The 15620-nt window shown below is 37.7% G+C and overlaps 1 long non-coding RNA gene across 1 annotated transcript in view; it reads right to left on the bottom strand.

Moving 5' to 3' along the window:
* Positions 1–15620, bottom strand: part of LOC114150035 (uncharacterized) — a 71553-nt gene that overhangs the window by 43742 nt on the left and 12191 nt on the right. Inside the window, exon 2 of the long non-coding RNA XR_003596652.1 lies at positions 8402–8603. This is a non-coding gene — a long non-coding RNA (uncharacterized LOC114150035). The remainder of the gene's footprint in view (positions 1–8401; positions 8604–15620) is intronic.

Here is a 15620-nt window from a genome sequence, read left to right as displayed (position 1 = left end):
ATTCTTCTATGAAACCAATAAAGAAATGTTTAACATAAAGCACCGATTGAAATACTTCAGATACAAAGTAACAGTGATCATCTTTTTTTCAAATATAATGCAGTGTTTTCCACATAAATTCATTCTTTCACTTTCATATCAAAGGCACTTACAAACTAATGTAAGCTATCCCCAAGATTGCAACACTTCTTTTTTCTCTTTCCTGTTTCTTTTCTTAGGGCACAGAGCTCTGCAGAGTCAATTGAGCAACAAGGAATGAAAACAGGACTTGCATTTTGAAGTTGGCTTAACCTTGCAGTGACACCTATTGCAGATGGTTGGAAATGGTTGAGAAGAATAGTTTCCGCATGGTGGAATCCACAATTAGGTAGCACATCTGCACCAGTACCCACCCCTCCGCCCTTTAATCCCCTGAATCTGGCGTTCTTTGAGCTCAGTGTTGGTTGACAGCCAAGGCAAACAGTTTCTACTACGAAACTGTTTTCAGCCAGGCAATTAGGCGAACTTCAGATCTGAATGTTTTCAGCAACATATAAGAGGGAAAGGGATAGATTGCTGGAGTGCAATGGGTGAAGTCAGAAACAGGAGGAGTGGCTCAAAGTGAAGAAAGTATAGGTAGGATAAACAGGAGCACTTAAAGGAGGGGAGGAGACATAGTGACAGCCATAAGACAGAAATCTACAACCAGATCATCAGTTAGCCACTCCAATCACAATGGATCAAGCCATTAAATGTACATTTTTTTCCCCAAACAACCTCATGGCTGACAGGCCCTACACATCATGAGCTTATATCGATGTTCAATGAGCACTTTGCACTCCCAACGTCTAAGATGTTCTGTGTCTGTCAGTTAATTCAGCACATTTAATCTAAACTAAACTTGTATGTCATTCAAAGAACAGTTGCTTCAGAAACAAAGCACTAACGCCTCATCTGAAGTCACCGTGTCTCTCATTTCTCCTGCATTTACTGGTGCTGAATAAGCATCTAATGTGACCATTAAATGTATTGCTGATGGAGAGACAACGGCAGAGAAACATCAATATTAAAGTGAACCTGGGTTCTCTTTAATATTGACCATCTGTGTGATTTAACTGGATATTTCTGAGTGACATCAGCAGTGGGTTAGACACAGTGTATGTGAGGTGAAATCTAGACCTGACGAGGTTATCTGCAAGATGACTTTTACATGCATGTATGTGGGAATGGATTGTTTTTCTCTCTCTTTCAATAATGAAACCATTTAAAAACTGCCTTTAATCCAAATAAAACATGTTCATATTCATTTAGAAACAACAATACTAATGTTTTACCTCAGGAAGAGTTCAGAAATCAATATTTGGTGGAATAACCATGAGGTTTTCAATGGGGTTCAGTGTAGTGGTCTCTTAGTTTTTTCCAAAGCTCTCGCTCTATATATAGAGAGAGTCAGTTAATGTTGAAGTTGGCAACATTAACTCAAAGGTCGCTAGAAGTCTGTGATCCTAGTGGCAATTGCAAAGTAAGAGGTTTCACGCCAGTCCCAAAATCAAAGTCTGACATGTACGCTGTGCACATAATATGTGTTGATCGAACAGTAAAAATGTCTTAATTTGATCTATCTGATGAGTTAAATCAAAACCACAAAACATTAGTTTCTTTTATTGGAAATTTAGGTGACAAATCAATACAATGTATTGGATAACTGAAAAGAGGGGAAATGGTGTAATATTTTTGAAATGGTTTACAAATGAAAATATGAAAAGCTCATCATGCTTTGAGGTTCCATCCCACCTAATGTGATACTTCTAAAATAAAATCCAGAAGTTATTTAATGCTAAGGTTTGTGGTATTTGCTGTAGCTTACACTACTAATAGTAGTTAGCCTTATCACTGACCACATCAGCTAGCAAATCTCACTGGGTTCAATGCTTCACCATGAAAGTAAACTGGGTCTAAGGTCTGGGTCTTTCCCAGTTAAAAGTTCTAACTTGGATCATAAAAGTACCAGGATAAAAGGAGCTACCAGGAACTGCAGTGATGGCGTCTTAAATTCACCCAGGGGAGTTTTATGTTTATTCTCCATTGTATTTCTTTTTGGAAAGTGTATTGTTAAGTAAAGATCTGTACGAAAAACAACTGATTTGAATGTTGGTGCCTTTTAGCTCTTCATTACATTAAATTTGTTTGTATTTACTTTGCAAATAGTCATGCCTCTCTGTCCTCTAATTATGGGCAAAAAGCTGGCCAACAAACATCTTCCAAAGTCTTCCAAAGTTTGAAAATTTAAGAGAAACGTTTATTTTCTTGCACAGGATTAATGCCTTCAGCTTCTGTTGTAGAAAAAAAAAATACATGAAACAAATAGGACCTGTGGACAAGGCAAGCTCCAGAAAAATCCTACTTTCAGCACCTCTGAAATTAGACCTAAATTCCCCCCAGAGGGGCTATTAGATGACAAATCCTCGCCATTGACCAGAATCTGCCCTTTGCAAGCTCATGAATGACGTCTAAGCTCTTTGATGTCCTTCGCCACAACATCAGCTTCACTTCCTTTACTATGAAGAGGGTAAAATGTGAGTTAGGTTACTCCTTTTCTTTTGGACACCTGAAAGTTCAGGGGAAGGAGAAAGGAGACCCACAACATTCCAGATAAACCAGATGTTTGCATCCCATGCTAACATGTGGAGGCATTCTCTAGCCGTGGGCCTGCATTAATGAAGGTGGAGATCCATCTGGGGGTGCTGATAGGAAGTGGGATGCAGTTTGATAGGCTATACGCACACAGTCTCCAGGTTACATATGTTAGCAATAACTTCTCGTTGCTGCCATTTTGTTCAGCCAAGCACTGGAAGCTGAGCTGAGGACCTTTTCGCTGCCATGGGAAAAACAAAGAACTGGATGCAAGTAAGAGTTCCACTTAAACTCTGCAGAGTTTAAAAAATGTGCAAATTAAGTTTACAAACGAAAGAATTCAATCTCAGTTGGGGAGAGGGGAAAGCGAATATAGAAACCTTTTTTTTTTAGTGCTTAGAATTTCTGAAGAAATAAATTAATAGAATCTGCACTGGATAAATACATCATGTTTTTTTAGCATTTAATGTTCAAAATTATGTGGAACAATAGTGCAAACACTGTCAGTCTTATTTTGCTTACACGCAATGACATTTCACAATTTTTTATTTACTTGAAAATAAAAAGTATTCGGCATAAATGTTAAATTGTTATGCTTAACATTAATCAGTAATTTTATATTTTAAGTTAACTTGCAAAAAAAAAATCTATTTAACCAACAATTGCCTTTTTCATTTCTTACCACCTCGGTTTCTCAGTTTACAATCATGACAGAATGTTATCATTTGTAGTTCCCTCCATATTTTTAAAATCCATGCAAAGACATTGTGAAAAGTCATAAAATAAATTAATCTTTCATTGCAAACTTTTCACTTATTACTCTTCTCTGGACCATGCTAATGTACGTGACTGACTGATACATTCTTCTGGTAATCTTCTGATTTATGAAGCTCAATGGAAAATCAGAATTTACTAAATAAAAATTTGTTTCAGCTTAAAAAAATCTAAATTTGAAAGAAAAAGAGGCTTCAGTGACATTTCTTCTATTGGACTTGTCTAGAATGGAACTAGTTGTGGCACGGATGGGTTTCCATCTTATTTTATTAGATGGATGTTTTTTTTCAACTGAATAAATAAACAGAAATTAAATGTTTTTTGAGTGAAATTATTCTGTTTGGACGAGGGATTTGTTGGGGCCATTAAATGTTTTAGGATGGACCCTCCTCCCAGTGCAGGTGATAAATAACATCACTGTTGGACAACGTAACTCATCCCACGGATGAAGCCGTTGTTGAACTGGAGAACTCCTTCCGTGACAGAATGCTGCATCCTACGTCCACATCGGAGCGTCATCACAGATCCTTCCTCCCAGTTGCTGTTAGACTTTATAACAATCACTGCTCCCAACAAACTCAGATTTAATAAGTGTTCATATCTGCTGTTATTTTCCCATTTGCGAATAAAATTCCTGTTGTCATTTTCAGTTCCTTGTTTTTTATTTTTGGGAGGGAGGGGGGTGTTCAATTCCTGTAATTTGTTTTCTCTGCATAAATATGATGTACATTTTGGACATTTTTGCTTCTTTCTATTCAGTTGCACATTTCTTTGAATCAGAGTGTGCTTTTTTTTATAACTGCACAGTATTTTCTTATACTGTAAATTTTGTCTGTTATGTTATCATTTCTTCTATTTTAGTATTTTTATTTTGTGGAATTCTACATGCTTCTTCTTACCTTTGGCTTTTCTGCAGGTACACATGAATTTCGTCGCTGAGGAGGACAATAAAGATCATTTCTACCCTACTCTATTCTAAAATGAGGCATGTGGTGTTTAATCCAGAATAACCATAATAAACGCAACTAATCAGAAACAAATTACATAGCAATTTTAAAAATTTCAATACCAATATTTGTATCTAATATCACTGTGCACTTCTCTGGTAACAAAGCACTAGTGTACATGCACCAGTCCACCTGTCAAGCTGAACCTTTGTCACGTCATAGAATTACCAAGAGGGGGATTACTGTGCTGCTATGTTGTTGCAGTAGTTGAATAATGGCTCTGTAAGACTCGAAGGCTTTATTTTATATTAGCATATAATAATAAACTTTGGGGAAATTAAGATTAAGTGTGAAGAAGATACAGTATTTTCATTGCAATGTGGCTCACATCTGTTATGGCAGAACAACTCCTGGGCATTGAGCAGAATATATTGTATGTCAAAGATTGTTTTTCTTAGCTGAAATACAGTAGGATTATATTTCAAAAAGAAAGCCGGAAGAGCCGTAAAGTGGGTGAAGGAGGATAGAGAGGATCAGGGGTGAATGAAAATGTAAAGATTGCATGGAATGCTCCCGTGTGAACTGTAAATGAACCCCCAAAACTCCAAATCCCCCCAGCTGCTAAACTCTGCTCCTTCACACTGACACGACCACAAAACATTTGCAGCCCTTAGAGCAGGAATGTCACATTAAGATCTTTACAAGCTATGAAAATCAATATTTCTCTCCCACAGGTAGTTCTGGAGAAATGCAGCGTGTCTTGCAACATGTTTCACCCCTTCAACTGCAGTCACTAAATGAAATGCAGTTCATAGGAATTTTCTTCGAAAAACCAACACAGTAGATTCTAATTTTGAAGTGAAAGATGAACGCGTACAACAAAGAATAAAACTTGAAAATGGTGATGTGCCTTTTTACTCAGCCCTCTTTAACCAGGTATCCCTAAATAAAACCAGGTGCATAAATTGCCTTCAGAAGTCACCTAATAAGTAGAAAAAACAAAAGAAAAAGAATACAGTCTGTCCGTTGCCTTCTTGTGCAACTCTGCTTGAAAAAAAGTTCTTGCTTACAGCACAATCTGGGTTTCTCCCCATAACTCGGATTGTCTCTGGTCGATTTTTAACCTGGTCAATCAGCAAACAGAAGGGGAAATTGAGGACGATTTTCTATTCTGTTTTAGAATTGTAGTTTTAGCAATGGCAGCAGAGGAAGTGAATAAAGCCATTCAGTCCAGTTTGGTCACACTTCCAAATATTGAAATAACATTAACAGTCGTCTAGTTCGGATTGGCCCTTCCCTCTTCGCAGAGGAGGAAGGTTGTTTACAGCGCAGGCAATTTCCAGTAAGCTTCTTAGTATTGAACTGGTGCATCACTTACGTCACAGGCAAATGTTAGCAACTGTGTAAAATTTAAAACCTCGACACAGTCCACGCCTCCAGGAAGCAATCATTTCTCAATGGCTGAGAGTCTAGACCCTTTGTACGGAGTAAAGCATAGAGCAAAGGGATGGCTTTTACCAGGCTAACTTGAGACATGCCCATCCCTAAAATCATAGGCTGGTCAAGACGTTCAAGGTAATTCTGGAGGAGCTGAAGCATCGCTCAGGTAAAAAAAAATTTGTTGGCAGGAAAATTATTAGCTGTGCTGTTATGAAGAAAGGCACTGTTAAAAGAAAATGATAGAAAATACTCACTAACAGTTTCCCTTGAGCTATGTGAGGGACACGGTAAGGAAGAAGGTGCTCTGGAAAGATTCACCTAAAACTGAATGTTTTAGCTTTTAACCAAAACACAGTGTGTGACAGAAAACTAACACTGCACATTACCCTGAACAGAACACCCCCACAGTGAAACATGTGGGGCTGTTTTTCTTTAGCACAGGCAGGGAAGCTGACCAGATTTGAGAGGAAGTTTGATGAAACCGGACAGAGCAATCCTGAGCAAGAGTCAGAGAGGCTGTAAAGGATTTATGACTGGGATAGACATTCACCTACCAACCAGACGAACCTGAACATACAGCCATAGCTATAATGTAGTAGATCAATGTATAGTCATGTGTTTGAATGACCAATTAAAAGTCTAAATCTAAGCCCAAATGAGAATCTGTGACAAGATTTGAAAAAAATTGATGTTCACAGACATTGAGTTTGACCTAGCTTAGGATATTTTACAAATATGTATAGGTACAAATTTTAATCTCAAGATTTGCAAAGCTGGTCGAAACATACCAAAAAGGTTTGCAATTTTCTTCAATGAAAATTGTTTGCAGAAAGTACTGACTCATGGGGGCTAAGTACAAATGCAAGTCACACTTTTCAGATTTAAAATGTTAAAAAAAATGTTAAAACAATGTCTTATTTTTCTTCCACTTAGCGGCTATGCACTACTTTATCTTAACTCAATATATACAAAATAGTAAGTAAATACTGGCCATCTTTAATAAATCTTTTCTCATTCTCGTCGGCCGAAGTACAGATAGTCATTGTGCTGTAAGATGATGAATAATTTTTGTTTTTAATTCAAATGAGAAGACCAAAAAATAGACACTGATGAAGTGTCTGTCATCTGTGAGTTTAACACCTCTATGCTGCACAGCCACTGTTAGTTTTCTGATCTCTCATCATTTGTCATCAGTGACAGGTTACATTTGTCTGGCACTGACTGGAGGTAATGATAACCAATTGCGTGGTAAGAATGGGATTTAAGGAGCCTAAGAAGCTTTAATGCCTTGTTTGTTTTCCTATGCTCTCTCTTAGAGGTACTCTCAGCCACGCTGGTGAGAGTGTTGTGATTGGTGTGTTTTGCATGTGTAGGAACACTCCCTCTCCTATGTCAAGCAGGCCTTTTCGCTCTGCTTCTGTCCACGTCCCTCATTCACTCACTCACTTTTCCCTGTCCTGCCTTTTCTTTCCCTTCTTATTTCCCCCTCTTCATGTCTGCATGTTTCCTCCTCCTTTCTTTAGTCTCTCTCCTCCCACCGACGCTGTATGCATTCCTGCCAGGAGGGGCGGAGGTGTCTGTGATCCGGATAAGGACCAGACCTTCTCCTCATGCTCACCCTCGGCCCTCACCCCCTTCCCTGGGAAAATGGGCGCAGCCTCCTCCCTCTCAGGGCACCAGCTCAGCTTTGAGTGAGCTGCCAGGCATGGCAGCAGAGATTTAGCATGATTTGTTTGTCTGCTGCTGCGTATTTGCACCAGCACCCACCCCCCAACCCCGCTCTCTACTCCCAAGCTGGTTAGCTGGTGCAGATCTGGATCCAGGCTGCTGGAGGCCAGGGGAGCAGGCCGGGGTTAAGGGGGTGTTAAAGAGGGTGAGGTATGGAAGGCAGCAGTTAAAAAAAAAATGTGGAGAGCAAGAAAACACACATGTACACCCACACACATGCAAGACAATCTCCCTAATCATTCAGTTTGCATTCACAAAGACTTCAGAGTTTTTTCATTACTCCCCACCACTCCCCCACCCTTCTTGTGTTTTGTAATTGGCTCGCTTCCTGGTGCAGTGGCAGACAGCAGCCACGACAGCGGCTGCCCCGCCGGCCCATTGATCTTTCATCAGCCCATAGAGTTAAAGCTGAAGGCATGAGGGGAAAAGCTGGAGAGGCAGCCCCTCGTTTTATGGCAGCCCACTGGAGCCTGCCGAGGATTGTTCCCTGCTTCCTCAAATTGTTTTTCATTTAGTCCGGGTGCAGCGCCGTGCTGCTCGGAGGAGAATGAGGTGGAGTGACGCAGATATTTAGGGGCGCACATAACAGCCACAGTCTGGGTAGGTGAATAAAATAGTGTGTTTTCCAATTGTTACATTGTTCTAGGTGTAAATGTGGGTTTGTGTGACATCTCTGTATTGTTCCCCGTCCCAAAGCACATACTGGTTCTCATCCAGGCCTACAATTGGGAAAGTGATGCTGAAAGCTGAGAATTAATCAAACAAAATTCTGTGTAGCTGTAAAAATTACTTACCCTGGACTGCACATTAAAAATGTATGAATATTAAACACAGATGAATGTACATCCAACGTACTTTTAAAACCCCAATTTTGCTTTTATTGAAGGAGCTTTAATTACCTTGCTCAATTTGCATGAATCCCGACTGGGTGGTCAAGTTGTAGATGGTAAAGAAAATCAGTGCACAGGTGTTGTCCATTGAATCCGCCCTGCAATATCCTCGCGATCCGAGCTTTAGCTGTCATGTCATGTGTGCCCTGCCTTGGTCATCTAACCGATATGTGATACTGGTATCCTTCTTTGACATCTGCTCCACTGGGATCTTGTTGGAGAGAGGCAGAGAAACAGATTTCAGATCAGCAGATCCATTTTCACAGGACTTTGAATATTTCATGTAGAGGAGTCTTGTAGCAGGCATGCAGATATGATAAATAACAACAACCCATCCAGCTACAGACACTGTACAGCGGGTTATGTTTTCTTTATTGAGTAAGAAACATTTAAGTCATTAAAAAATCAAGTAGAATTATTCAATACATCACACGTTTCCAGCCAAAACTCACAACTGCACATTTTATGTGACTATACAATATAATTTACATCATGAAAAAATATGTGTGAAACATGCATGCACAGTCAGGTTAGAAAGTAGTTGTGACTGCTTTCTGTTTCAAGTTTCAGCAAGCACGTGTTCAATGTAAGGCAGCAATAACTACTCAATACCGTTCCTAAATGTGGACACAGGAGATAATATTCTGGTGCAGTGTATGGTACAGATATGACGGAAATACCTCTGTTTATATGTGAACTAATTTGTTCATCCAGGTTATTAATTTATCAAATTTCTATATCCGTTTCCAGAAGATCATGCCAGATCGTAAAAGTTTCTGACACAAACATATGTAAAAACAACACTTAAACATGAGAGACCCTGTTAAAACAGACAGTAAATCAATCCTGGACATCAGCGATAACGATGCAAAAAGATCTCTCTCTCTCTCTCTCTTACTGCAAAACCCCACACCTGACCCCTAAACCTTCACCCACAGAAACGCTGCCGTTTCAAAAACTGTCTTTGAATACTCTTCCTCTGGAAAGACATCGTTGAAACCGGAGCCATCCCGGGCCGCTGTATGTGTTTATTAAGTACGCTCTCGGACTGGCTTACTCCCAAGATGGCTGTAACTGAGAGATTTGTTCATGTAGGCCTGAGGTCTGGCTATCAGTGGTGAATTATTTATTGAAAAAAATCTTCCAGTCCTTGGCGGCTGAGAGAGTCTGTAGACTGCTCACTGACTTCTTTTTATGTGTAGGACAGGTAGTTTGATTTTGATACACGGTATACTGAGTATCAAAAGAAGTGCAAGAAAAAAATATATATATTTTTCTAAAATAAAGAAAAATGGTGAAATACTGACAGTGGATACAGAAAGACATCTGGCAATATATATTATGTATTACCTGTTTGTGGGATATTTTGTTAAAATAGCACAAAGGCTGCAATGTGTCTGTATTTGATATTCACAAATATAAACAAAAGAAATCTTCCTAAGTGAGCAGCATATCTGATGAGTGAATATTAAATGCATATTTTCTTTTGTCTTTTTTTTTTTTTTTTTTGCAATAGCAGATTCGGCAAACAATGAAGTGGAACTGATGGCCTTGCAGTGTCAGAGACAGATTAGTTTAGAGGAGGGGAATTATGGAATATTCAGATATTCTCCCTGTTATACATTTAACTTTAATGAAATAAAGTCATGACAGGCTGTAACTACATTAGGTAATATATTGGACAGGCCATGTAATTAAACAAGAGGCGGAGGAAAATAGAAGAAATCAGGGGGAATTAAGCAAACAACAAAAAAAACTCATCTTAAAATGTCGTAAAGAGAATGACAATTATTGTATGTAATATAAGTGATAATAGTATCAGTGTGTAGCAATTCGTACAATAAAATGCATCATATGTAATGCAATGACTAAGCAAAATTCAGGCAAAAAAGACAGACATGCAATATTACTTTCCATTTGATGCCAATATGTGGTTGAAAAGAAAAAATAAAATAAAATATGTCTTTGGATCTATAAATGTAATAAAAATGTCTTTAGAAACTTTTGTAGGGGTGTCCAGATGTTGCTATTTTTAGTCATTTTTAAATTTAAGTCAAACTTTGTCATGCTCCTCTTCAGACACAGTGACCAAACAAGTGGTGTATTTGCATGTATTTGAGTTTGTATGTTTGGTAATAAGGTATTGTATTTACACTTAGAAAATATGAAAGATTTATTTTTATTATGTTTTGTTGGTGGAATGTCGTCTGAATTACAGAAAAAAAATCATTATCATTATTTTAAAAAATAACTAACATATTGAGGAATTTTTAAGCAAATTAGTCGACTGCAAAATTGTGCTTAAGGTACCTATACACCAAAAATATGCTGATTTGATAAGACAGCACATGGTTCTGTAGCCCATGAAAAATGTAGTCAGGTAGGATATGTCATTTTCGACATTTTTATGCACTGAGGTGTCCAGAGAGGTTGAGTCTTTTTTACCTATAGGGCCCAAAGTGAGTGGCAAACACTTTAAAAGGGACTCTATGAAGAACAAAAACACAAAATCATAATACTATAAATACAAAGATTGATAAATAAGACAATTCTGGAAGTTTGTCCTTTCTACTTTTAAATTCATGCATGAACATTTTTGTATAAAAATAGAATTTTCAGGGTTGGAAATTAGGCCAGCTAATTTATAAGGGTGGGCAATGCTTCCTCACCCCCAGGCTAAAAGTTAAATTTTTGTGGGCTTAATAAATACAATAACCTTTCAGCCTGAAATAGACTTAAAAACTATCCATGAATGTTTGAAGGATATGCTCTGCTTACGGGACCAGTAGAAATAAAACAAGAAGACTGTCTGCTTAGACAACATTATTGGAGCCGCAAGCCCTATTTTTGTCCAAGATAATGTCAAATATGAACAAAATGGAGACATGAGTCTCACCCACTTGGACAGGAAATTCAGTTATCATCCATATCTCCTCTTCCAAATTTAAATCACAAATGATTTGTTCAAACTCGAATAAATCACATTTGGTAATTTTCTTTGCCTCCATTATTGCGTTAGGGTTTTTTAAATGTTTATGGTCGTCAGTGATAGAGAAATAGAGACCACTGGAGAGGTCTGGCTATTGTCATTCAATGGCCAAGCCATTTTGGAAATCACCGCTTTCCGTCTGCCCTGGCTGTTTCTCCTACTCTTTCTCTCTTTCTCGGTCTCTCTCTCTCTGTATTTCCTCATGGGCTTCATTGAATGGAAGACTTCCTCTTATAATTTCCAGGTTTTTTTCATATGCTGCCAATTCCACGGCATCTCAGTAGAAGAACGGCTGAATGGGTCAACAATTGAATGAGACGTTAGATAAATGAGGAAGAAGTTAAATTTATCTTGGATGGCAAGATTTATGACATAAAGCTATTAACCCTTATTTATCATGTAACAACAACAGACTTTACTTTGGATAGCTGCTGCAAAAAATTTCCATGAATTACTTTAAAGGACTGATAAAAATGCGTTATCTCCCCTGCCTAAGTTTAGACGACCCTACGTTATACTCATTTGTTGCCTTTGAACTGAATATTTTCCACAGATTTTGGAAAATACATAACCGATGAAGGGTATAATTTGAGAGCAGCTCTTCTGCTGGCTAACCTCATTTGAAATCAACTGTTCTCCAAGATGTAATTCCCGTTAACATGTCATTTGGGGTTTGTAAACTTCAGATGTAATTTGAAGATATCACTCTCTGACTTGTGACCTACAGCTGATTTGAAACGTCTCTTAGCCACCAACCTCCCATCTGACATTTTATATCTTGTCTCTTTAAAAAGAAATATTCGAAACATCTCATAGCCACCAAACTCCAAATAGTCATTTTATATCTTGTCACATGAAAAAGAAGTACAATTATAACATGTTTTTTTTATCACCGAGTCAGATATTTTACTGGCAAAAAGTAAGAAAAAACATAAAAATGAAAGAGTCTGGAAACAAATTAAATATGTCCAAAACAAATGACTAAAACTGAAGTTAATTCTAAAAAGTAGAGCAGGAGATTGCTGATAGTATTTAAATTGCAGCAAACCAGAGGAGAACATCTGTGCTGCCTGTGTCACATTGAGAAAGACTATTTCCACCAGAAGGGCATGAAATCCACTTGCAGGACTGCCAAGACATCATTCCCACTGCTGTGGTCAGCAAAGTGACTCGTAAAGGAAAGCCACTGTGCAAAATTTGCAGTTTCAAATTTTGTGTAAAGGAAAGAGAGAAAGAAAATTAGGAATTAAAGATTTGTGTCCTTAGGGTTGAAAAGTTGAGGCTGACTTCCAATTAAATGTTGATGCCTGCAGAATTAGCTAAATATTGTATGTGGCGATAAACATTTAGTATTTAAATTAGGAGACTTTCTGCTCCTCTCACCAAAACTTAACAAAAGCTCCAAAGCGCATCTCTGTTTCTTTAAAGCATCTAAATATATGAACATTATGGTTTACCAAAAAAAAATTTATAAAATTATTTAATTATATAGTGCATTGATTGACCATGGATCTGAGTCTGTGTTGCATGATTGGCATGGGTCACTTCACATGAAAAACCTCTGTGATTATTTTTGACTCCAATAATCCTGGAGGATTCATTTTTTTGTTATTTTTATAGAATTTTGCTGTAACTTCCAGAGCTCAGAGGTTTTGGTTCAATCCTGGGAACTGGAGCTGGAAATGAAGTTACACTCCAGAAGAGAATGTCCACTTTGGAAAACACAGTTGGATTGGTGATTGCTACAATGCTTACTATTTTAATACTATTCCATAAAATATGAATATTTGGAGAGAACCAAGCATTGGTTCCCTCCATTATTGCTTTCAAAAAATAAAGCACAAGTTTGCAAAATATATATTGCCGCATTTTGTGTGCTACTGGGTTACAGAGAAGCAACGTTGTCAGCAGAACTAACAACTAGTTTATAGCTGCAGCTCTCACTGCACTCTGTATCTGCAAAGGCACTGTTGGATCCTGAACTTGGGGCTGCTCAGAGAGCTTTGGCTTTCCTGGGCAGACTTCAGGGGCATTCCTGTTGTGGGATCAATTGAGAGTGTATGTATTTTAACTTTGAATCTGTATGATTTCTTTAATTTGATGTTGTACTACAGAATATATACTGCTCCCAATGTGTTTGTTTTGCAAAATGCCGTCAGATACTGATTGTTGTGAATCGGTGCAACATAAGTCAACTGAAATAAACTTTTACTTTTGAGCACAAACGCCACCAATACAGGCTGAACAGAAGATAGGAATTATTGTAAAGGATGTTTCTTGTGCGAGTTAGCCTGATGCTGGTTTGACTTCTGTAAAAATTCTTTGGGCACTCTTTGACCCACCTGCTGGTGTGAAGCTACTTCATCAATTTGTGCCATGCTGTCAAAAATAATGTACTTTCAAATTATGCCCTCTATTGCTACTTCTTGGTGTTCAAATCAAATTTTTCTCTGTCATATACAAGTTGAAGATGTTGTGATTGTGCCTTTTCTCACTCTTACAGTGACTTTCTGCATAGATTATCTGATGTTATCTGGGTTTTTGATTTGCAGGCCATACAAGGCAGTCGTTAACCTTAAGGTAACTGAAAGCACACAGTAAAAAGCCTGGGAACAGGACATGAAAAATGTAGATCTGATTAAAGCCGAGTGATGAATTAATGACACTAATGATGACACGTCTTCTGCTTTCAAGTGATGAATGTTTTTCACAAAGTTGAAAGGGTTACAAAGAGACCTACTGACGTACCTTTGGATAAACCTATAGGAGCTATGCATTGGTGGAATGCAACTAAGTACATTTTCATGTACAGCATTTAATTTACTTTAACTCCACTGGTTGCTGCAGAGAATATTTGTTCTTATGAAACCACATTTGACTTCAGAGATAAGGAAAAATCTCTTGCAAAAGTATTCAACGCTTGAGATTTTACAAATTTAGTCACGTTGCAGCTTCAAAAATCTAAACGTTTTAGTGGGGGTTTTGTACAAATTAATGTGAATTCTATTCTACCAAAAATTTGGCATGTGCTTGCATTCAGCTGCCTTTAATGAGATACCCCTAAGTAAAATCAGTGCCACCAATTCTTCTGGAGTCACCTTATAAACACATAGTGTTCACCTGTGTTCAATTTAATTGAATTTTAGACTTCTTTTAGAAAACATAAGAATCATAAAGACAAATGAGTACAGACAGGTCAGATAATTTTAAACAATGATTAGGTTATGAAGCCATTTCCCGAGCTTTGAACTTCTAATAGAGGTTTGTTCAATCCATTATCTGAAAATGGAAAACTGTAAAACATGGTGGTGTTGGCATCATGCTGTGGGGATGTTTTCATTCAGCAGGGAATGGGACTCTGGTCAGAGTTAATGTGAAGATAGATTGAGCTAAAGATGAGATTGGATGAGATTTCACCTTCAGGTCGGAATATGTGGCCAGATCTACAATAGAATGGTTTAAATCAAAACATATTGATTCATTATACTAATAAAATCAGAGTCGAGGTATACATTTTTCTCTAATTTCCTTTCACTTCACAGTTATGCAGTGTGTTGCATTGGTGTATCACAAAAAAATCCTAATTATGTCGACGTTTGTGGTGCCAAAATGTGGAGAAGCTTAAAAAATAACTACTTTAGGAAGTGTGTATATCAGGGTGAGGTATATAAGCCATTAAGGAATTTATAATGACAATAATTATTATATAAAATTATAGGGTTATATATTATAATGTTTTTCTGCCAAATATTTACAACATTCTGATTACAAAAGTGTCTATTATTATATAATATCAATAATTATTGCAAGAGCTACATTTTTCAAACTTAACATAATTAACTTTTACTTCAAAATCTTTAAGTGTAGCTTAAGCTATGTATGCTGAAGTAAAAGTTGTGGTTACCTGTATGGTGACATCTCTCATCAGTTAAGATGAGGAACGCAGCAACAGGTAAAACCGGGGTCAAAAAAAAACAAACTGGGCGTGTATGTTACAAAGCATTAGATTGTCGTGTCATCCCAAGCTCTGTTTTACATTTAACATCCCTTACAACAACAAGCGCGTCCTATAATATACATCTGCAACTATCCTCTTGAAACAAGGTGTCATATATTCCAAAGCTCTCCTGTCATGACGAAATGGCTCCTTATCTGGTTACAAATGTCCATCAGCCGCCTCGCGGGAGTCTCTCCAGTCCACAGCCGAACAACATCAAACGCTCATCAGTATTTACATGA

This window comes from Xiphophorus couchianus, chromosome 8 (genome assembly GCF_001444195.1).
Source record: "Xiphophorus couchianus chromosome 8, X_couchianus-1.0, whole genome shotgun sequence".
NCBI lineage: Eukaryota > Metazoa > Chordata > Actinopteri > Cyprinodontiformes > Poeciliidae > Xiphophorus > Xiphophorus couchianus.
This window is presented reverse-complemented; position numbering and strand designations above follow the sequence as displayed.